Here is a 24,773-nt window from a genome sequence, read left to right as displayed (position 1 = left end):
GAGAAGGTGTCTCAACCCCCCAAGCCTAAGAAGTCCTGGCCCCATAAGGGCAAGCAGGACAACAGGTCCCCGCCTACTTGCTATGCATGTAGGGAGGTGGGGCACATTGCCCCCAAATGTCCAAAGAAGAACTCAGCACCCACTGGTGCTCCCGCTCCGGCGTTAGCCAGTGTAGTTTTGGGAGGGGATTTAATTTCTAGTGGGGAGGAGGGGTTAGCCTTGATGACCCTTGTCTCTCTAGGAGACCAAGACATGGCCCAGGAAACCTTGCTGCCCCAAAACACTAAGAAATACGGGCAGAAGGTGACCATCAATGGACAGGAAATAGAGGCTCTGAGAGACACAGGGGCCAGCGTGACATCTGTCAGGTGTCGGTGGGTGTCTGAAGAGCAAATTGTTCCCAAGGTACTCCGGCCTGTGGTGGCATCTGACAGTTCAGTGCGCTACTGCAAGTTGGCAAATGTTCCATTTGAATGGGGAGGGGTCTCCGGTATTTTGGAAATTGTTGTAAGTGATGCCTTGCCTGTAGATTGTCTATTAGGTAATGACCTGGAGAGCTCCCCATGGAAAGAGGTGGAGCACAGGACTCACTTGGAGATGTTGGGTTTGCCTGCGTGGATCTGTGTGTCCACCCGTGCAATGACAGCCAGAGAGGGCGGTCTAGCAGAATTGGAGCCTGGAACAATGGCCCAGGAACCTGCCAAGAGAGGAAGGGGTAGAGGGCGCGGGAAACCAGCCCCCACTGTTCCCACGGTCCAGGAGGAAGCAGACCCTGAGGGGGATGCCCTGGAACCTACAGGGGAGCAGGTGGCCTAACTGGGGGAATTGCCTGAGCTGTCCCAGTGGCAGCAAGAGGGTGGTCCCTCCAGGGAGGAATTCTGCCAGGCTCAGAAGGAGTGCCCTTCTCTCATTGGTGTGCTGCAGCAGGCTGCAGACCAGGCAGCAGGCCTGGGGTCCAGGGAGCATTTGATTTACTGGGAGGATGACTTACTTTATAGTGAGCCTAAGACCGCTGAGCCCGGTGCAGCCCATGTGCTGGTAGTACCCGAGCGCTTCAGGAACTTCCTACTGGGTCTTGCTCATGACGTGCCTCTCGCAGGACATCTGGGGCAAGACAAGACCTATCACAGGCTTGTCACCCATTTCTACTGGCCCCAGATGAAGAAGCACGTCTCTGCCTTTTGTAAATCTTGCCAAACTTGTCAGGCCAGTGGCAAGAGCGGAGGGAAGTGTGTGGCACCCCTCCAACCCTTTCCTGTGGTGAGCACCCCTTTTGAGCGGGTGGGCATTGACATTGTGGGGCCCCTGGACCCCAAGACAGCCCTAGGCAACAGGTTTATCCTGGTCTTGGTGGACCATGCCACTCGGTACCCGGAAGCCATCCTGCTCAGGACAGTCACAGCCCCAGTGGTGGGCCGTGCCCTGATGGGGATCTTTTCCGTGTGGGGTTCCCCAGGGAGGTGGTCTCAGACAGGGGGACAAACTTCATTTCTAGGTATATGAAGTCCCTGTGGGATGAGTGTGGGGTGACATACAAATTCACCACTCCTTACCACCCTCAAGGATATGGGTTGGTTGAAAGATTCAACCGCACATTGAAGGGCATGATTATGGGCCTGGAAGAGCCCATGAGGCGGAAATGGGATGTCTTGTTACCATGCCTGTTGTTTGCCTACAGGGAGGTGCCTCAGAAATCCTTAGGGTTCAGTCCCTTTGAGTTGCTGTATGGCCACCCTGTCAGAGGGCCTCTCACTCTGGTGAAGGAGGGGTGGGAGAAATCCCGTGGGAAAACCCCTCAGGATGTGTTCAGCTATGTGCTGGCCATTCGCAACCAGACCAAGCGCTTCAGGAAGCTCGCTCAAGAGAACCTGGAGGCTAGGCAGGAGGAAATGAAGAGATGGTATGACCAGAACACTTATCTGGTTGAATTCCACCCTGGTCAGAAAGTGTGGGTGATGGCGCCAGTGGAGCCTTGTGCGCTCCGTGACAAGTGGTCTGGGCCATATGAGGTGGTGGAGCGCAAGAGCGAGGTTACCTATTTGGTTAACCTGAAGACTCCCAGGCAGCCCCTGAGAGTGCTACATGTGAACCGCCTCAAACCCCACTTTGAGAGGTCTGAAGTGACTATGCTCATGGCTACAGATGCTGGAGGGGAGGAGGATAGTGATCCTCTCCCTGACCTCCTGGCAGTCAAGGAGCAAGATGGGTTGGTGGATGGTGTGGTCCTCTCCCCCACCCTGACCCCAGAGCAGCAGGAGGACTGTCGCCAAGTCTTGGGTCAGTTCGCCCCCCTGTTCTCCCTGACCCCAGGTGTCACCAAGTGGTGCGTCCACGATGTGGACACTGGAGACAGTCTGCCTGTGAAACAGAAGTTTTACAGAGTGGCTGACAAGGTCAGAGCCAGCATCAAGGAAGAAGTTTCCAAGATGTTGGCGCTAGGGGTTATTGAGCCCTCCAGCAGCCCCTGGGCTAGCCCAGTGGTCTTAGTGCCTAAGAAAGCTGCTACCCCCGGTGGCACCCCAGAACTTCGGTTCTGCGTGGACTACCGTGGGCTCAATGCGGTCACCAAGACTGACGCGCACCCCATCCCCAGAGCTGATGAGCTGGTGGATCGGTTGGGAGTTGCCCAGTACCTGAGCACTTTTGATTTGACTTCAGGGTACTGGCAGATTGCCTTAACTGAGGGGGCAAAGGAGAGGTCAGCATTTTCAACGCCAGAGGGGCACTTCCAGTTCTGTGTCATGCCCTTTGGGTTGAAAAATGCCCCTGCTACATTTCAGAGATTGGTCAACCAGGTACTGGCGGGGCTGGAGCAATTCAGCGCAGCCTACCTGGATGACATTGCTGTGTTCAGCTCCACTTGGGAGGAACACCTGCAACACCTCACTGAAGTGTTGAAGGCTCTGCAGAAGGCAGGCCTCACTATCAAGGCCAGTAAATGCCAGATAGGGCAGGGATCTGTGGTGTACTTGGGACACCAGGTAGGGAGCGGCCAGGTGGCACCCCTACAGGCAAAGATTGATACCATTCTGGCTTGCGACCCCCCAAGACTCAGACTGAGGTGAGAGCCTTTCTAGGTCTCACCGGGTATTACAGACGGTTTGTCAAAGGTTATGGCCCCATTGTGGCCCCTTTGACAGAGCTGACATCTAGAAATCAGCCCAGGAAAGTGAATTGGACTGAGGCCTGTCAAACTGCTTTTGACACCCTCAAAGCTGCCATGTGCACAGCACCGGTGCTTAGGGCACCTGACTTTTCCAGTGAGTTCATTGTGCAAACTGACGCTTCAGGGCAAGACGTGGGAGCAGTACTCTCACAGATCAATGATGAGGGCGGAGACCAACCAGTGGCTTTCATTAGCAGGAGGCTAATACCCAGGGAACAGAAATGGAGTGCCATTGAAAGAGAAGCTTTCGCTGTGGTCTGGGCTCTGAAGAAGCTGAGGCCCTACCTGTTTGGGACTCACTTCCTTGTTCAGACCGACCACAGGCCCCTCAGATGGTTAATGCAGATGAGGGATGAGAATCCAAAACTGTTGAGGTGGTCCATTTCCCTACAGGGGATGGACTTTACGGTGGAGCACCGCCCTGGTACAGAGCACGCCAATGCTGATGGTCTGTCCAGATTCTTCCGCCTTAGTGATGAGGACTCCCAAGAGGTTGGGTAGTTCTCCCCACTTTCAGCTGGAGGGGACACATGTTAGACCTGACACCCTTGGCGTGGTTTTTCCCCCATCTTTTTGCCTCTGACTCATGTATTTTTGATGCTGTGCTGGATTTCGTTTTTGCTGGTTTAGATGCTTTGGACACTCTGCCACTGCTGATCAGTGCCAGAGTGTAAGTGCTCCTTCTGTAAATTGTCATATTGATGGAATATACCTGATTGGCATATTTGTATCACCATGAAGTCCCGAGTAAAGTGCACTGTGTGTGCCAGGGCTGGTGATGACAGATGCTACTAGTGGGCCTGCAGCACAGATTGCGCCACCCACATGAGTAGCCCTAAAATGGTGTCTCAGGCCTGCCAGCGCAGGGCCTGTGTGCAGTCAGTGGACTGCCCTGTCCCCCTAGCCAGTGTCTCCACTGGCTGGGCCTACCCCTTCCCAGTGTGTGCACATCAGTCACCCCTATGGAAGGCTCAGGGTACCCCCCTGGGCAGGGTGCAGTGTAGGGGGCAGGTAGAGCATGTACTAGTGCAGGTCACATGCTCTGGTAGTGGGCAGCAGCCATTTTGTGCGCTCACTGCTGTAAGGCTATCTTGCTCCATAGAATAACATGGGGGAGGCGGGTCCCAATGGATCCCAGCCTATCTTCTCATAGGAACAAGATGGGACATAAGTGAAAGATATCCCTGAACTCAGAATTTAATAACACATCTTTTAGTGAAGGTTGTTTTTAAATCCTGTGTTTGAGAATAGCACTTTTAGAAAGTGGCTGTTCTATTGTCTAAACCTTTCTGTGTGCCTGGGCCTGTTTGTGGATTGCCTGTCTGGTCTGAGGGTGACAGGGGCTGCAGAGCCCCCGGAGGGAGGGGGTCGGAGTCAACCCGTGGATGAAAGGCAGCATCTGCTGCCAGGGAGGCGGGAGGAGATAGCGCCTGATAGTGAAGGGCTGTGCCTGCCTGACCACCATGCTGGCTCCCCCTCCTGCCGGCCAACTGTCACCTCTGACCCTGATGCTGACAGGAGAAGGAAACCAGAAACACCCAGCGCTCCAGCAACCCCCAGAACTGGTTTAGACCGGGCTCAGGGCCCCCTTGCACAAAAAGACTTCAAAAGACTTCAAAGGACTTCAAAGACTTTTAGGGGTATAAGAGAAGGACCCCTGACTAAAGAAGATTGGATTCTAAGATTCTACAATCAAGAAGGAACCTCTGCTGGAAGAAGGACTGCTGGAGAACAAGAGGAAGATTGCCTTGCTTTGTGCTCTAAGGGCTGACCTGTTCTGCTGTTGCAACTGAAAGCTGAGGAGTAGAAAGGGACTTTGCTGTGTGCTGTGACCCTGCCTGCTTGAAACTGCCAAGACTTTGCTGTGTGCTGTGTCTGCAACTTGAATCTCCAAGGGCCTGAGAAGAGCTGGCCTCCTGTTGGGAACCCAGGGTTAAAGGTTCCCAAAGCTTTGCCAAAAGCAGCTGCAAGATCGGGCTGTTGTGACCTGGAACGCGTGGTACTCGACTGCGGAGCGTGAGGAAGGGATCGGTGTGCTCATCGGCACATTCCCAGCGAGGGTCGGGGGTTTGTGGTGCCTCCCCTCATGAAATCTGCTCCAAAGTGGTTGAGAGGCCGAGAGGGCGGTCTATTCGTGACCTGCGCCCTCAAATACCCCTTTGCCGCCGGTTCACCGCCGCTGCCCGGGGCCAGGATAATCCCTAGAAGTTGCCGCTCGTGAACGGGAGCTGCAGCGGCGAAGATCAGAGCCGCAGCGCTCCCATTGGCTGAAGGAGCCGAGCCCCCCTCACCGACGCCGCGACGGGATTGGCCCGTGTGCTGCAGCGTCATCGATTTGCCGTGCTGTGGTTGGCTGGTGGACGGAGCGTCATCGCAAGCCTGCCCGGGAGCCGCACTGCCATTGGCTGACTCCCGGGTGTGTCCAAAGGCTCGTCCCCAACGCCGCAACCGGATTGGTCCCCGTCCTCGGGACCTCTGGAGGGCCGTGTGAACGCCGCCGAAGCCGGAGAAGAACTGACCCGACCCCGCCGAGGGATTCCGGGTGAGCGATCCCTGTCCCTGGCCTGAGTCCCCGCGCGGAGGCGCCGCGTCAGCTCCCTGCTGCTCCCCGAAAACCAGAGAGCGGGCGGAGTGCTGCCGGGACCGGCCTGGAGCAAGGGGAAGCTTACCTTGTCGGCGCGAAGGCGCAAAGATCACGGTGGGGCGCGCTGAGAGCGCCTGGAGCTGAGGTCAAGATCGATTTCACCGGCACGGTGCACCCAGAGCTAGTGGTGAGCCGCGCTCGCGTAGTGTGGACCAAATAGAGTGAGGGGCTGATTTTAACAGTTAAACTACACGCTGGCATTGCTTGATTTTGCTCATTTTTATAGAGATGGTGTGAGATGAGTTCAAGGTATTATTTCTAATACTGAGACAAGAGACTTGAGACTATCTTTTATTAAGAGACTTCCTACATACATGCAACCATTAAGATTAAGTGCAACCTTTACCTGAAGAAGTGATTATCGTGTATTACTGCTTTTTACTGCCTGCAACTAGATAAAGTTATATTTTTATAAAATATACTTACCTGTGTGGTCTCAGTTTGTGGTGGATTGGGGATTATTGTTGTGTTAAGTGCAATTATTATACACATTGCCTTGGGGATAAGCCTGCCTGCTCGCGCCAAGCTACCTAGAGGGAGAGCGGAGGTTGTCTACTATGTGTATTCCTTCACCCTGACTAGAAGCAAGGGTCCCTACTTGGTCTAAGGTACTTACCTCTGCCAACTAGAGACCCCCAGATCTAACAGTGTCATAGATGATTCTCTTTTTTAAGAGGAATAGCCATGTATCGGAGAGCCCCGGAGGGACCCCGAGTGGAGGCCTGGGTGGGTGCAATTAAGCAATGGGGCATGGCAGAGGAGGAAGCGATACAGGATGAGGAAGTGCAAAAAACACTAAGCACCACGTATCCATGGAATGGGCGCAACTTCTACACCAATTTAAGAAGCAAACCATGCGGGAAGAACCCCGAGGCCTCGCAACACCAGACAGCACCCAATACATCGATAGGACCTGAAGACAGACACAACGAGCTGGGTCGAAAACATAACAGGAAGACTGTACAACAGTCAGCACAATTAGCATAGCCCTACGATAACCCAAGAGTAGTAACCATGCCCCCTAAACCCGCAGAAGTAGATCGCCAGATTACCACGAACACTCAAATAGAGGACCCCCCTTCCCACCTGCATGCCCCCCCCACCGATCCCGAATCATTACCCAGGTTAAATACCAAAGTTACTAGTTATAGACACAAGCCGGCAGCTATGGTATCAGCACCAGTTGGCAGGGATAGAAGCCCATTCACTGGGCCATTATATAACGACCCCCAGTAGGGTGCAGGGAGATATAGCTCCTAATCCAGGGGGGCATGTACACAGGTACACCACAGACAGCACATACACAACGCAGTCTGTACCAATGTGCAAGTAACATCGGGAATATAATAATGATAAGCGGCAACTATGTAGAAAGACAACTACCAATGCAAATTTCTAGCTGAAACTATACAAGTATATATGTGTATGTTATTCAAGTAAGAAGTTCTGCCTAACTGTATCTAAACTGTTAAAACCTATTAACCCAAAAAAAATGTTTCTCTTTTTTTATTAAATTGCTGTGGGTTTTTCTTGTGTTGTGTTCATGATATGATGCATAAATACTTTATACATTGACTCTATGTTAAGTCTAAATGCTTTTGTGCCGAACTACCAGAGGGTTAGGCGCGGGTTAACAGGACAAGGAGTGTGGTTGTTGTTTGAGTTGGGTGTCCATAACCCTCAACCAATAATTCAGTTTCTTACATATATCCAATAACACACCATGCTGCCAAATAGCACACTGTGAACCAATATAGCACCCTGCTGCCCAGTAACACACGTCCCACCTAATATCACATTGTAACCCAGCGTAACACAATGCTTCCCAGTAACACATCATACTGCCCATATTATTCTGTAACCTGTTAAAACAAACTCCTACCCAATAGCACACAATGCTGCCTACATCAGTCTTTAACCCAGGATAACATAGTGCTGACCAATAACACAACGTGCTGCTCAAAATCACACTGCAAACCATTATAACACACTGCTGCCCAATAACACACTGCCCTTCCCAATATCAGACTGCAGCCCAATATAATACAGTATTTCCCAATAACATATCATACTGTCCAATAACACAATGCAACTTACTATATTATATGGGGGCCTGCAATCCCTGTATAAAAACCCATCTCTGATTTCTTTATTGCAGTGGACTGTGACTTCAAGACATGGCTTATCAACTATAATAAATTATTCCAATTTACTTTTGACCTCACAATGCCAGAGCCAACTGCCAAGGAGAAACGTAGTCTATAATTACTGCTGCAGTCTAAACACGGATATCAGAAACTGCCTTTTCTTGCTTCTGATGTTTTTCTAAAAAACAAATAGTGATCAGCAGAAAGGGGACATTTATGACAACATGTTTATTTTTCAAACTAAAGGCAATTACAGGAAAGAAAGAATCTCTACATGTTTCTACATTATCTGAGCCACAATACTTTTTAACCTGATTTACATTAGACTTGATTGGCATATCATTTTGCAAAAATGACTGACTGCCTTTTGGTGTGTTTAATTTCGCTGGACAGATTCTGTTTTTATTCTTCTCATCTGCAATGCCTTTAAGTGGTTTGTGCTTGACTGTGTTAGCAAAGAGTACACACTTGGTTTTACTTGGGTTCAGTTTGAGGCAGGTTTAGGACATCCAGACTTGAATGGTTGCAAGTCAATTCAGCTGGGAAATATACCTTAAGGCATGGTTGGCTTACATGAAGATACCAGAGAAAGCTGAAATTCACCTTAGCCATTTGGACCCTGGGTGTTCCATATATAGAATGAAAATCACTGCAGAACGGATGAAGCTTTGGGAGATGTCACTTGATAAAGGGATGGTCTCCAATGTGGAGGTGTTCATTTAGGACATTTGAAGTGAGCTTTTTAATATATGACGTTATGGTATTTACATAACAGGGTTCCATCACAGAGGGGCAGCTACTGCATCCTGGAGGCTGCTGATGAAGTCCAGGGCTGGCAAAGTATTATGGAAAGCATCTAGAGGACAATTCCTAGCATTTGTACTGTTGTAGTATGAGATCATTTCGGTTTCACTCACTGCGAGGCTGCAACAGAAACAGCTGCCAGAACATGAGAATTGATTTCACTTCTTTTTTTAAAGAGGCAGCGGATGGGTTAAGACTCGTTTCTGGGGGTAAGGCGTTCCAAATCCTGGGAGCCATTCCTGAGAAGGTACGATTGTATGTTTTCTTCTTGGAAAAATGTTGAGGTTTAAGTAGAAGATTATCAGAGCTCCTGGTAGCTCTGTTACCACCCGATAGCACTAGTTTCTCAGCTAGGTACCTCTGGGTTTTGTGATGCAATGCCTTATGTCTCATACAGGTGATTTTTAAATGGATTCTAGCCTCAAAAGGTAATCAGTTGAGGGCATGAAGGTCAGGGGAGATGTGGCAGTTTTTTTTGGTGCCAGTGATGAGTCTGGCAGCTGTATTGATTGAGGCTCTTAGCGGAGCGGTCGTCGATGTGGGAAGGCCACAGAGAGCGACACTCCCATAGTCAACTCTGGGAATTACTAGAGTTTGAACTGCCTGTTTAAGGTCGTTTGCATGTATGAAGGGTTTCAATTTTCTCAGGACCTTTATCTGAAAATGTGCTTCTTTAGTTGCAGCACTGATGTGCTTCTGCATATTTAGCTTATTTTCCAGGGTTATTCCTAGGGATTTAGCGGAATCGATGATGAGAGGTTGACAATCGAGTGCAGTTAGTTTGCTACATCCACTCAACGATGATGGTTGTTTGGTTGGGGGGAGTGATTAAGAAGAATCCTGTCTTCAGTGTGTTTAGCTTTAAAAAGTTCATAGACAGCCAGGTCTGTGTCTTTTGGAGCGTTGAGTTAAGGGCCTTGATGTCTTCAAGAGACTGGACCTTAATATATTGTGTGTCGTCAGCGTACATGTGATATTGGATATTTGCGGAGTTGAGAAGCTCAGTGAGTGGTTCCATAACAAATTGAACAGAGTTGGGGAGAGGGAAGATCCCTGGGGTACTCCCAAAGTGACTGGGGTGGGGTTAGATAAGGATTGGTTGACCTTGAATCTTTGAGATTTGTTTTGGAGGAAGTAGGTAAACCAGTTTAACACCGTTCCCGATAGTCCCATTCTATGCTTCAGGAGGTCAAGTAGGTTCCCTTATTTGACTGTGTCGAAGGCTGAGGATAAGTCAAGTAAGATTAGCAAGCAAGCCTTGTTTTGATCCAGTATTTGTAATGCATCATCTATTATGTGGGTCATGGCAGATTTGGTACTGTGCCCTGAGCGGAAGCCTGATGGGAATTGGTCGAGCAGGTTAAAGGGGTCTATGTGGGTACTAAGCTGCATGTGGACACATTTTTCGAGTAGTTTGGCCAGGGTCGAGATGTTGGATATTGGGAGATAGTTGTTCAGGTGTGATGGGTCTGCTGATACTTTCTTTAGGATGGGGGATACTTGACCAGCTTTGAGGATGTCTGGTATGGTTCCTTGCAGAAGAGAAGTATTTATAGTCCTAGTCCAAAGAGGCACTAGCAGCGGAATGAAGGTGTTTAAGTGGGAGGCTGGGAGAGGGTCTGTGAAGTGATTGGAGTGATTCAAAGTAGTGAGCGTGTTTAGGATAGTTTCTTCTCTGTAGAAGGTGTAGGCGGTCCAGGAGGCATTGTTCTTGAGGTTGAGCTTTGCAGGGCAGTTAAGTGGGGTTTCTGGTGTGCCATTGAGGAGATTGTGTGTGGGTCGGTAAGGGATAATAGATCGTTAAGTAGATCTGTCTTTAAGTTTTCACCCTATGTTGTGGAAAAGGAGGCAAGATCCTCACAATTGGGGAGTGTGTGCGGATTGGTCATGGGGGAGTGGCAGACACCCTTGGATTGAGCTTTGATTTTTCCAAACAGTTTTTTGGGGTGATTCTTAGCTTGGTCTAACTGTTTGCAAATGAAATCCGTTTTTGAGCGTCTAATCCTTCTGTAATAGGCATTACTGGTGCTTCTTAGTAATTTAAGGTGGGTAGGCTCTCGATTGTCTTTCAATTGCTCTCAATGATCTTCTGTCCTCATTTAGTCTACCATCATACCAGGGGTTTGACATTTTTGTGGTGACTCTTTTTAATTGTAGGGGAGTTAAGGTGTCAAGTACCCTATTCATAGAGTGGAAGTAGTGAGTGGTCATATCCTGTACATCCTTTAATCCATCCGGTGGGGGCATGAGGATGTTACTAGCGAATGCGAGATTGGCAGGATTGATGTTATCTAGGTTCCTCTTCCAGATTTTTTTCTCGATGGTTGGACAATTGCAAGGTAGAATCGATTCCAGCTGGGTAGAGTCTGATTTGGAAATTACTAGATCAAGGATTGAGCCTTTTTCGAGGGTGGGGCTGATACAGAGTTGGGACAAGTTAAGGTCGCACAGGAACGCTTTAAAACTATTGACCTCTGGGTTGTCAGGATCATTTCAGTGGAGGTTGAAATCCCCCAGGAAGATCTGTGTAATCTATTGTCTGATATTTGGGGCTAGGATATCCATCATGTGTTCGATGAAGTTAAGGTTGTTATCAGGAGGATGGTAGAAAGAGTGTAGTGAGCATATTGGTTCTGAATTATTAGTAACCTTCAGTCAATTGTGGTCATTCGTGGGAATCAAGACTAAAACTACTACAATGCATAATCTTGTGAAATAACAGCCCATAACTGGAACATTGTGCTCTCTGTGGCATGGAGTCTTCTGGTCATCGTAATGAGTAGTGTACCTATGCAGGCCAACCAGAAACTTTTGTGGAACTGGGGGACAGAACTAGTTGTAGGACCTCACCCAAACCTGGTCAATTCCAGCTGAATTTGTGTGTCCCTGGCAATTAATTTTCTTCACTGCGCCTCATTTTCAATCATCAACACATTTGAGAGCACCTAGAAATAATTCAGTTCAGGATACACACTGTACAAAAACCTATATTGCATATAATGGGCCATAATGTTGCTGTACCTATAACAACAATATAAGCTTTATATCAGAAGCACTAGACAACTGCCTTGCATCTTCAGTCACTAATAAAATTGTTGTTTGGGCAGAAGGGTGGTGGATCACTATCAATTCTGATAAAGGGAACTTGGTGCAGTGCTACAATCTAATGTGCTAAAGTGAAATACTGCAAATGTTAAAGAATATGCTTATTTATGATTCAAAAATTCATACCTCGGGTTCTATGTTAGGTAACCACAATTGCAGTAGGGTGGGAGATCAAGGCTTTGTTAAGAGCAGGATCTCTTTGCTCCACCTTGCATAGCACTGCTCTTGTGTATGGGATCAGATGGAACACAGGAAGGCTCATCACAGACAATTATGAGACCTGTCACCCACTGTCTTACCACTGCCCTTTTGGCCCTGGAAGTGCAAGGCATATGCGTGCTTCTCTGAATCTCACAGCACAGGCGCAGCATGTTTTATAGTTTTAGCTAGGTTTACAGTGACCAGTGCAGTGAAACCTGCTGCATCTGTGACTTACCTCCTGCGAAAATCCCATGCATGGTTCGGGGCATCTTCAATGAGTAAGTCAGGTGAACAACATCTCACCTTCCCGCCAACTTACATTTGAATGTGTATGTGTATATATTAGTTTTATAGCGCAAACCTACCCAAAAGACAGTGTAGTGCTATATACGGTCAAGGAGAAGCATAACGTCTACAGGAAACAGCAGAAGAGGCTGTGATGTGGACGGGTGATGAACTGAGATGTAGTGTTCTTTAAAGAGGTGAGTCTTCAACTCTTTCCTAAACTGGAGCAGGACTGGGGCCATCCTGATGTCTAAGGGGGTGCGGTTTCAGATCCTAGATGGATAGATGAAAAAGGCCTTCTTTCTTGCTTTTTTACACTTCTTAGTCTGCAGTCTGATGGTGTCCTAGCAGCATGTGTGCTGAGACCCACTAGAGATGTTGACCTTGCCTGCAAGATATGCAGTGGTTTCGATCATGATGACTTTGTACATGATTCAGCTGGCTTTGTAGGTGGTGTGTGCCAGCAAGAAGAACCAATGGAGTTCCATCAAGATTGAGATTATTTTATCATATTTCTACAGGCCCTAAATGTGACGTTCTGGGCAAATAGCATGCCCCTAAGAGATGTCAGTGTGAAGCCTGGGAGGCCATACATTAGGGCATTATCACCAACCAGATGCAAGGGTATCAGGGCTTGAACAGCAGCTCTAAAGTAACTTTCTGGAAGAAACGGTATGACTGTCTTTAGAAGAAAGTGCAGGTACAAGGCTGTCTTTGTTTTTTTTTGCAATTTGAATCTTGAGGTTGCGATTCATGTCCAGGATGAATCAAAGTGAAAAAGGCATTTAGTGAAAGTTCAGGTTTGTCAAGGTTCACATCACATAAGCCAGGTCTGTACTGTATCTTGTTTGTTGTTCTTGGCAAATAACAGAAATTCTATTTTGGTTGGGTTCAACTTGAGGTAGGCCCTGGACCTCCATGTCTGGATGATGTGGAAGCAGTGTCTGAGGGTTTCATCAGCATATTGATGAATCTTGATGCTGTTATCTGTGACTAGAACACCAAGCGCCTCCATGTAAAGGTTGAAGACAGGGATAATATGGAACTCTTGGGGACTCTACAGGTGATAGGAATTTTTGTCACCTACAGGTGCCCGTGCGCGCTTGCATACTGGGACTTGGAGACCCTCTTATTGCAAGATGAACATTAAAACAACATGTCCTGGCAAAGTGCTATAGTTGAGGAGTGGATTTACTATTAGAGTTGCTACCGGGCCAGTTTTATACTGGCGTGATCAGTATCTTAATGTACGTGCCACTACAAAAATTTGAAAAATCACCTACTCCTGGTATTTATTCCCCTTATCAGTACATACTTAAAACAGTAAATGTTGGAAGAAAATTCCTTAAAATGTGTTTACAGCTGCCCTAATGACACCTGACTCATGATTGAGTACACAAAGAAAGAAAGTGAATGTTAAAAATGAATACAGGCAATTTCATATAAAATTCTACTTTCGAATCAGATAGCCGGTATTATTCTCTAGGAAAGGTGGCAACCCTAGTTTCTATGCATGCAGACGAAATTAGCTATTAATGATGTTCATTTCATATACTTTGTACGAATAAAATCCACATTTTCATCCTCAAGAATCACAGTTTTTGACAATGTGCATGAAGATAACTTATGCAACGGCTCCCCTTCGACCACAAAAAGACCGATTGCAGTTCTGCCCATACAGGGCCGGAGTTATTTCCAAAAGGTGCCCTATCAGCTTGACAGCTGGTGTCCCTTTAATTAAGGCATTTATGTGGACCCAGCTCAAAGTGAAAGTAGAACCACCCCCACACCTTCCCCATCTCCACCTGTGACCCTCTAGGTGCAGGCTTTGTGCACAAAGCAGACAAATTGCGGGCACTGTTGAATGGGTCCAGATATTGGTAAATTACTCTATGGACAGTCACTGGTGCTGGCCCGGATTTCAGATCTGGCTTAATAATGACTGTCTAATACAGGATCCGGCAGAATCCCCCTCATTTCCTGTACTGCTACTAGTGGACATTTCCTGCTGTACAACTCCACCAGTACTGTGTCAAAACAAAAGGTCTGAAGTACTCTGAGCCAAATAAAAATTATCTTACAGAATTGCAGCGCTCCTTTTTATTATTATTGATTTTACCACATATAGGTGTAAAGCAGGGGTTTCCAATCTTTTCTGTAAAAAGAAATATATATATTGAGTGAAAATCATACGGAGCTACTAATATTATTAGAGACCACAGCAGGCAAGATTACAGCAATGGCCACCATATGCAAGATTACAAGCAGTGATCCCATGAGTGCATTGGAAAGGTTGCCAGCAGTAATGTAAAAATGCTTTTTTTCATTTGTAATGCCTCCACATGGTTAATAAATAACAGCCACAGCTTCAATGGCCCCGGCACCAAGATAATAATATTACCAATAAGTTTCCCCGACACCACATAAGTTATCACTCAAAAATCAGCTTTAAATATATTTTGGATATTCACCCATGTTTCTCCAAACATCAGTTTATAAACTCGAAAAATCCTCCCATTTTTACCTCAAATACACCCTTTCGGATTTTGGTGTACATACATTAATTCAACCAAACAAAAGCTTCTAATTTAAAAGTCTGGGCTACACATCAGAGAGCTAATTGTCAATAGCAGGAGAGCTGCCATTAGCTCACGAGCTACTCATTGGTGAAGCCTGCTCTGCAGTCTTTACATCTATTCACTCTCCCATTTTCCCCATTAGCCCAGCGACTATTCACTGTTCCAGCTATCCACAGTCTTAACATCTCTTAACTGCACCATTTTTCCACAACCCCTGCAGTGTCACTGTCACACCTGTCTGCAGCTTACATATAGTCAGATTAATGGACTTGCCTATGGTAGCCAATAAAATAACCTTGTTTTATGCTGTTACCCTTACATCTCTAGTAATATTGGTAGCTCGGGAGGATTTTCATTAAACATAAGTAGCTCTTTATACAGAAAAGGTTGGAGACCACTGTCCTTGGAGCAAGTAGCACTGTGCTGCAGCATCTGGTCTTCTACTTCAACAAATTGTTTGATCTTGGGCACATCACACTCTCCGTATGCTTCTGTTCACTTACCTGAAAATATGTGAGCACTTGAAACAAGCTTAATGTAATAAATAAACACCAAAGACATATTCTTAGTACAGGAGCACAGCATGGTTTTCATTCACGCATTAACAGCTCGTGACTGTTTTTGCATCTAAACAGCTGAATTTGCTCCTGGAGTTGGATCGTGCAGTACCCTTCTTGAGAGGCAGCATATCCCTTTCAATCACCAATAGGTACTTCATTTACAGCTCATAAAGGACTGAAAGAGTGACAATTGGCCGTTCTTCAGTGCCTCTCTGTCAGCAGCAGGACAGGAGTCAGGACTGCGGGACAACATCTACAAAATTCAGGACCTTTAGCCCCTCTAGTAGTACTCTGTGGGTTGGGGGGGCAGAGTTGGCCATGTAGATTGCAGGCAGACATAGCCTATGACCCCTGGCCCCATCCCAAAGATGCCACTAGTTACTGAGAGGTGCCATTCTCAGAAATCACAAACTGGAAAAATGGCTCAGTGAGTTAAGCGCCTTAGAAGTTGCATGCAGATTAAGACACAGCCCTACGCTCCTGTCAGTATCCTACTTGGGACAGTTCATATCTGATCCACCAAAGCGCCTTCAGGCGACCAAAGAAAGGAGGTAAATCATAGGGATTCCACAACCAAAGTTTCTGGAATGGTTTTACCCTGGGTTAAGGGCCAAAACAAATCACGCACCCTTAATGAAACTCCTGAAAGTAGTGCTGTTCGACTGAAGGCATCCGTCAACAGGAGCAGCAACAAAAAAATATGAGATCCAGGCCCCCAATTCACATGTGGTGGGATTTGAACAACCTCTGAGCCTTTTCTCTTCGTTTCTACAACCTAGCACTTGGGCCCTGATCAGGATGGACTTAGCTGCTCAAAGTTGTTGGCCCTGCAGTGCATAAAGTCAATTCATTTAACCCGATATTTCCCTTAGTACTTTATTTTAGGCAACACAACTTAAAAACAAAGTCAACAAAACTTACTCACTGTTTCCAATCAGTAGTCTGAAAATGAAGCTCTGATGTGAAGAAATATCGAGCTAAATATACTCTGACTTTAAAAAATGGCAGCGCATAAAAAAAAGGCGCTCGGCTGTGGGCTAAGGCGACAACGCCTAATCATGGATATGGCCCTTGGAGTGGCTGAAAGACATCTATCGTACCACACAACCCAGTACAAAAATACACAGTATTGCTGAGATCTGTTTAGAAACTGTACTTAACAGTCTTCAATCTTCGAAAGGCAAGCTCGGCACTTTGTCCTTCCGAGGTCGCTACATTTCACACTACCGAGTTGGGTGATAACTACTTACTCTTTGCTGTTTACAGTAATAGGAAATGGCAAAGCATGTGACACCAAGTTCTATATATACACCAAAAAAAATTCTAATTTAATATTCTTTTTTAACTATGAATATATGTGTAATTATTATTGTATTTCTATTGTACACCAATGTACAAAACTGAGAATAATGACACTCGTTATTAAAGCCTTTGTGGTTTTTATTTAAAAGCTGGATGATTGTGCTGTACTTTTTAGTATGCACTCAACATAACATTCTCTAAACCTGTAGCTACATACAGGAGTCTTCAGTAGGTGCTGAACCCACTGATCTATCCTCCACTCCATATTCTGGTATTAGCAGAATTCATCAACTGCACCAGACATTTCCTTATTAGCATCTATTAATATTTTTGGTGTGAAAATCCCAAATTGCCTTTTTCCAATTATGGGGCCAATTTCCACCTGGAGCATGAAGCACTGGTCGTATACCCAGCACCACAAGGTTATTTGCTCAGGACTTGTAAGGGTTAATTTGCCTTTCCTTCATAATATACTACTACTGGATATAGGGCTTGCACAGAGCCCTGTTCCGTGCAAAGATTTTCAGAGCTCAAGACAAAGTATACTTTGCTATTTGGGCACTCCCCTTCTTTAGAAACAAGGCCATTTTTTAATTCATTTGTTGCACTTTTAGGAGTGTAAATAGCTGCAAAATTATATATTTTCGTAACCCATTAGATTGCCCTCTTTCTCTTCTCTTAAATGGGGACTGTCCCGCAAGAAACACAAAGAAGCGTCTGCAACCTGCTGTATATTACGTGCCATAACATTTAGCTCCCTTCTAAATAACTTTTTAGTGATACGGGATTACAATCGATGAGACTTTGTCCATGACTTTTCTATGGTCACCAACTTTATTTGGTAAGCACTAAGCCTCCTTATAATTTTGGGGAAATGGATTTGTCTTGAAAAATACATGACTGTTTTTTCTCTTGTGATTATTCTAATTCTTAACATCAGAAATCCTATGTAATTGCATATTCTTAGTAAATAAATAAATGCTGACCCTCCATGAGTTTGGTAATGCAAAAAAAGGGGGACCCCCTCTGAAAGACAAATTGGCGGTCAGGGAGAAGAGGGGAAGAAAAGTATACAAACACAGCACAATGAACTCCCTCAAGACCTAAATTCTTTTTAATGAATTTAATCCACCTACATTACGTGAGAATCCTAAACAAATGAGTAAACCACTTACATAAAATCTAACAAAATTATTAAAAATATATTTCTTTTATTTCATTTCTTTTATCAAAAATAGTTTTCACTGATTATACATGTTTTTTTTAATTACTTGTTTTCATTTTCAACATAAATTCAAATTACAAAAATCAACACAGCACAATAAATACAACTGATTAATAAACCCAGGTAGAGAAAAACAATCCAGTTTCACAACAATCATTCAAAGACAACTCACACACAACCAGACAAACCATCACATTCATGAAATATCTGGGGAACATAACTACACAGTGGTAACGTAGTTGGAAAGACCAAAGAAAGCAACTGCAAAGATGCAGGATGGTCTCAAAACAATGGTCGACGCGTTTCGGTGGCTGAGAGATGTGATGCCACCTTCATCAGGGCCTGCCAGATATACTGCCCTAACGAGGGCCACTCCACCTGGGGACAAAATACCACCTCGGACCTGTGGGATATTTTAATAGCTATGGCCCTTTTAAGTTCAGTTGGGATCTATGAACATCAGTAGCTGCATATGCAGCTCTAACATAGAGTGCGTCTTCTATAGACTACACTCATTTTTGGTGTTATGTTTAATAAGACGTGCATTTTGTTTTTCTCATTCTTTGCAGTGTAAATTTAGACAACTGGCAGACTTTGAAAGCTGGCGACACTTTGGAAGATTTGGGGGCGATCTAGGTAAACAGTATACTGTTGTGATTAACCTGCAACAATTGTGATTTTACTACCTTTGGCTTAGTTAAAAGAACTATGCTTTAATGAGTGAGAAGTGAGCTGTCTTTGGTCTTTCCAACTACGTTACCACTCTGTAGTTGTGTTCCCCAGATATTTCATGAATGGTTGTGTGTGAGTTGTCTTTGAAGGATTGTTGTGAAACTGGATTGTTTTTCTCTACCTGGGTTTGTTAATCAGTTGTATTTATTATGCTGTGTTGATTTTTGTATTTTGAGTTTATGTTGAAAATGAAAACAAGTCATTAAAACAAAAGAATCTCCATGAGTTTGGTACATATTTTTGACACATGATTTATTTTGCTTATTTGCGTTTTTGAGATATCTATACTCATTCTCATTTTGTAACTTCAGCCTTAGATATAGATTACTTATAACGCCTGCTTTTTTCTCCTTTTCAAAGCTGCTGAAAATTTGCTTAATGGGTAGATAATAATGACTAAAAGTTCCCTCCATCTTATTTTTTCTCCTACTAGGTAATTATTTCAAGTGTCTCCTGGACCTTCATTCTGAGGAAGACCCATTTAAATAACATTAGTATGGGTCGAAACATTGTCGACTACCAATTCAATCACAATATGTCACAAAAAATCCTCACTGATTGGGGTGCAGACTTCCAATTGTGATAAAACTGAATCCACTGCTTTGTTGGTACCATTACATTGGTGAATCACAATATACAGGCACTGTAAATCACTTGAGAAAACTGCTACCGCTTTTTGCTTAAGACAATTATTTTTCAATTATTTTTCTGAAAAATATAAAAACAATTGAAATTTTCTGTATTCAAATATTAGTTTATTAGATAGTATCACTATCTCCAAAATGATAGTGTCTTTACAGTGTTTAATACTTAAATAATATATTATTTAAATGATTACCTAGATACTGATGATCTCTTTACTGGATCTGTAATGCTACATTTAATAGTACCAAAGCAACCTAACTATTTTCTATTATCAAATAAACCTAATAAGACATAAAAAAATCCTTTTAGAATTTTTTTACATCCCAATGATAATTTTCCCAGGTTCTGAGGGTCACAGAGTAGGCCCACTGTACATTTATTGCAAATCGACAACGTCCTGGGGCCTTTTCTAGTTGCACATAACCAGAAAAGGCAAGTACCTGCATTGTTTTTAGTGTGCCCCTGGCCCTGACTGTGGAATCAGAACAGTACGGCTGCTGGGGTCTTAGCCTTCCAGGTGAACTAGTGTATATGTAAAATAACTAATAAACACTAAGGGAGGTCCCAGGGGAATTTTTTAACGACCCTTACTGCTATACCCCCTGACTATAAATGACACCAACAAAAATTAGCAGTGAGTCAAAAACGACCAATTAAATTATGTACCCAACAGACAAAAACTGGGAAAAGCTATCAATGTGAACGAGTTCCCATCAGTCCACCATCGAGACCGCCCTTCATCATCTGGGATCTCTTATTCATTTCAAGGTTTGGAAAGCACAACAGACTGGCAGATATTGGTAACCAAGTCGAGGGTGTCCCAGACAAAGTGCCTCAGATGTGAACTGGGTGTGTCTAGTGAGGAACTGAATAGCAGTGCTAAAAAGTGAAAAGTGTTAAAGTGAAAGAGAAAAGAGAAAAAGCTCTAAAATTAGGTAGTGATAGGGGAAAACAAATTTTAATATGCACCCTCTCACTCCCAAATCAATAAAAACAGTGCAAATAGTAGTATAACAAATGACTACTAACGAAGGTATTAGGTCGACATGTTTCTGCAGACACTGGAGCCTATAGGTCTCCTGCTGCTTCCTCAGGATCATTAGTGCTACTGCTATATGTTAAAAAGGTAAAAAGTATCACCTGATACATAAAAATATACTCGTCCTCCCAACCATTTGCTGGGACGGAACCGCCCCACCTCACCTGGCACCAGCTCAGGTAGTGGGTGCACCGCGCTCTCCGTCGGTACACCGGTCGTCCCTCTGAAGCTGTTTCGTGGGGAGCCAAGGTGAGGTGGGGCGGTTCCGTCCCAGCAAATGGTTGGGAGGACGAGTATATTTTCACGTATCAGGTGATACTTTTTACCTTTTTAACATATAGCAGTAGCACTAATGATCCTGAGGAAGCAGCAGGAGACCTATAGGCTCCAGTGGCTGCAGAAACATGTCGACCTAATACCTTCGTTAGTAGTCATTTGTTATACTACTATTTGCACTGTTTTTATTGATTTGGGAGTGAGAGGGTGCATATTAAAAAATGTTTCCCCTATCACTACCTAATTTTAGAGCTTTTTCTCTTTTCTCTTTCACTTTAACACTTTTCACTTTTTAGCACTGCTATTCAGTTCCTCACTAGACACACCCAGTTCACATCTGAGGCACTTTGTCTGGGACACCCTCGACTTGGTTACCAATATCTGCCAGTCTGTTGTGCTTTCCAAACCTTGAAATGAATAAGAGATCCCAGATGATGAAGGGCGGTCTCGATGGTGGACTGATGGGAACTCGTTCACATTGATAGCTTTTCCCAGTTTTTGTCTGTTGGGTACATAATTTAATTGGTCGTTTTTGACTCACTGCTAATTTTTGTTGGTGTTATGTAAAATAACTAACTTCAAAGAGAGCATCAAGCAGAATTTTCGCTCATGCAGACAAACCAGCATATATGCACCCATGCAAGACCACCTGAGACAGTGTTGCAGTTTTCCGTTTAGTTAATATCAAGTTCAAGTTCAATTAAACTTTATTTCGGCTGAAAGCCATAAAAGCACAGACAGAAGATTTATCAAAGACAGCAGTACATCATTTTCAAAGAAGTGTAAAAACGGTTGTAAACACAATTGTTGGGGCGACTGCAGGAAATTGTACAATGCTAAGGGAATACAAAATCTATACACGGAACAAGGGCAGAAATTCTGCTAACAACCGGGCAAATATACACATGTTAAAATATTAAAAGCGATTCAATAAATAAATTTTAAAAATCCAGTAAAAAGAAATTATAAAAAGGGATAAAAATAGCAAGGTGGTAATTACAAATTTACACAAAAAGTGGAAACAGATTTTAATCCTATATAGGGATAGCAGCATAAACAAATTGTTTGCACTCTTAAGTGGTTACAGGGCTCTGGCTCTTGATAATTGCTCTACACATATGCCACATCGCTAGCAAGAATTTCGAGGTTACAAAGGCAAATAATTGGCAAGTATCGTACTTCAGTAACCTGTAAACCTCAGTATAATCTCTTATTCCCATATTTTTACAAAGCTGGAGTACCCATTTGGCCTTAGGTCTACTGTAGGCTGGGCAGAAGAGAAGAACATGGAGGTCTGTCTCCTCACTCGACCCACACCCTGGGCAGTCCAGCTTGATACTACCCTTCCAGATGTTTGTGAGAACTCTGAAAGGGAGCACCCCATGTCTGAATTGCAGGAATAATTTCTTGGCGGGGAGTGGTTGGATGTTATTTAGCACAAGTTCAAGCTTGTAATGCGATTTAACACCCAAGAAACTATAGGCCATGGAGTTAATATTTGTGCTCTGAAGGAATTGTAATAGATTGTATTCTTTGATGGTTTTTTTTAAATTAGGGAGCTGGACTCCTCCGGGGTGGACCACATAGTTGACAACCCCATATGGTGGAAACTAGATCTAATATATGATAGCCATGGTAGGTTCCCCGCTCCCAAAATAGAGAGTACTTCCTTCAGTTCCTCCCTATAGTTTAAGAGCTCAGGCGTGCTCCATAAACGATGCCAAAATAATTAGTTAATATCGCATTCACAATTGATGAAAAAGAGGATGGTGGTAGACACAAAACATACATTTGTTGATCACAATGTTAACAATTTCACTTAATTGCATTTTTGTTCTTGCAAAGAAAAACTATTTTTATTCTACTTGGCTCTTGCACTTAATAAATAATAAGCCATGATTTCCCTGCAAATATAAAATGTACTACGATGCCACGATCAGCCTTCAGTAATTCAAACAGCTAAAATTATTGGAACGTCCTCCCTCCCCATCACCGATTTAAAGACAAATGATTGAGCTTTCGAGGAACGCGGTAATCCACTTGTTCAAATCAGACTTTTACCCGGCTGCCGCCTTGATTCAAGAGGACATTTTAGGACCAAGGGTACAGCAAACACTCCGGTTTCACCGCTTATTGTTTACTATTCTTACCCTGCTGTTTATAAGCAGCTGCAACGCAGTGCGAAAGGAAAATAAACCTGCTAAAATAAAATAACTCCAATAACTTCCGCAAAGGGAAAAATTCCAGTTTATCATTTGCAGCGGTTTCTGCTGAATTCTGGGGTCGCGCGTCGGTTGTGGGACACGTCAGCTCAGGAACCTATCGACCAAATACGTCTTTTAAAAAACACAAACTGATTAAAAAAACTGTTCATTAGATCTACAAAATTCATATGCTGCCAGTTTGATCGAGTAAAACCATTTGTAACTGTAACTAGACTCTCCTTCAGGGCAATCATAATGGTGGCTCACCTGGCCTTCTTGCCTTCACCGGGTGTCCCAGGGGTGTCCTTGAGGGCGTCGGGCAGAGAGGCGCGCGGCGGACAGGATGGAATGTTCTGGAAGGCTGAGGGACTGGCTGAGGTCTGGCGGGATTAGGGCCTGCACTATAATTATGACACTTGAAGCAACGGTTTAGGCCGGATGAGAGGATTACTGCGAGGGAGAATTAGCCGTGTCTTTGGCCCGGTAACCCTGTGACACCCGAGCACCGCCAGGGCTTCTGAGTCTGTGGCAGAGGGAGTTGGGAGGTGAGGTGCAGAGTGCTGAAAATAGACACAATGCAACTGCTGTAAGGTGAAAACGTGATTGCAGTCTGCGAGCCTCGAGGCCTACAGGCCTGCAGGCAAATAGGAAGTTTACTGATGAAACCGACGGCTCGTCAAATGCTTGAAGGCCTGGGACAGAGCTCGTTCCCTGACAGGTACAAATATAGCATCCACATCTACTTAGGTGGCTTTAATATTTGCATCTTTGTAACTGGAGGCACTGTGCATCACCAGGTCACTGTAAGGACAGACAAGGTCGTCTAATGGGTATTTTGGCGTTGTGGGCGAGGAGCACTTGTTACCTTCTTCTCTTTCGCCATAATTCTATTAAGTTATTGAATCATTTTAATTCGATTGTCACAGGTCCATTACAATGATTGTGACGTCATGATGATTTTTTTTGACACGTGATCCTGTGATTGTTAACTTTAAGGAGACGATGTTTTCCATAAGCATGACACAGTTGTATAACCTTTCCAAGTTATTCAATACATTTGGGTGTCTCTAATTTGGTTTTCACTACTCTACAAATTCACTGGTGGATAAGGTATCATGTAATCAAAACCTCTTTAGGTCGAAACGCGTCATGTCATGTTTTCCTTGATTGGTGTAGAGGAATAAAATGAATGCACAGCAACAACGGTGAGGCCTGCTGATGTTTCTTCCTTGCTGAATAGGAGATGCGGATGACAATATTGCCCAACAGCCTTCACCACTGAGCAGTTACCGTTAGGTCAGCGTTTCCATAGGATATACATTTTTTGTGTTGTTAATAAATTTGTCACTGTTGGACAAATCTCCACGAAACTTTCCCAAAAATTGCTCTGTTTGCCTAGTTTGTGCATGGGAAGTTTAGGGGTGAGCTGTTAAGCAGGGGCTGAGACAAAAGGGAGGTCCCAAAACGCAAAATCCCCATGCATTTTCATTAGACTTCTTTAAGAAGTGTTACTGCAAAAACTTCTGAACGGAATTACACCAAATTTGGCACATAGCTAGATCTTGGTACGCAGATTGCACATTTTGTGATTTGGTGTAAATCTATTCAGTAATATTTTTTTTTTAGAAATGAAGGTTAAAAACATTTGTTTATCTGAAAGGTTGGGTCCGTGAGAGTCTTACCAAGCTCTTGTTGGAGCAACACTTGAAAAATAGAATGTTCTAATTGGGCCAGGGAACTTTGTTTCCGTAGGGGCCAATTCACTCCTCTGGGAGTCAGACTCCAGCTGGAGCGAGGAATTTGATTGGCTGCCAGCAACCTCAGGAAAATGTTACTGGCAGACATTACATGGCTCGGGG

General features: G+C 44.7%; 1 protein-coding gene across 1 annotated transcript in view; it reads right to left on the bottom strand.

Moving 5' to 3' along the window:
• The window catches only part of PDC (phosducin), a 155,344-nt gene extending 131,897 nt beyond the window's left edge, over positions 1-23,447 (bottom strand). The window contains exon 1 of the mRNA XM_078642576.1: positions 23,182-23,447. The gene's annotated coding sequence lies outside the window, so the exon portion shown is untranslated. The remainder of the gene's footprint in view (positions 1-23,181) is intronic.
• Between the last annotated feature and the right edge of the window lie 1,326 nt (positions 23,448-24,773).

This window comes from Lissotriton helveticus, chromosome 1_1 (genome assembly GCF_964261635.1).
Source record: "Lissotriton helveticus chromosome 1_1, aLisHel1.1, whole genome shotgun sequence".
In the NCBI taxonomy this organism is placed as follows: domain Eukaryota; kingdom Metazoa; phylum Chordata; class Amphibia; order Caudata; family Salamandridae; genus Lissotriton; species Lissotriton helveticus.
Note: the sequence above shows the minus strand (reverse complement) of the source record. Positions and strands in the feature narration are given on the sequence as shown.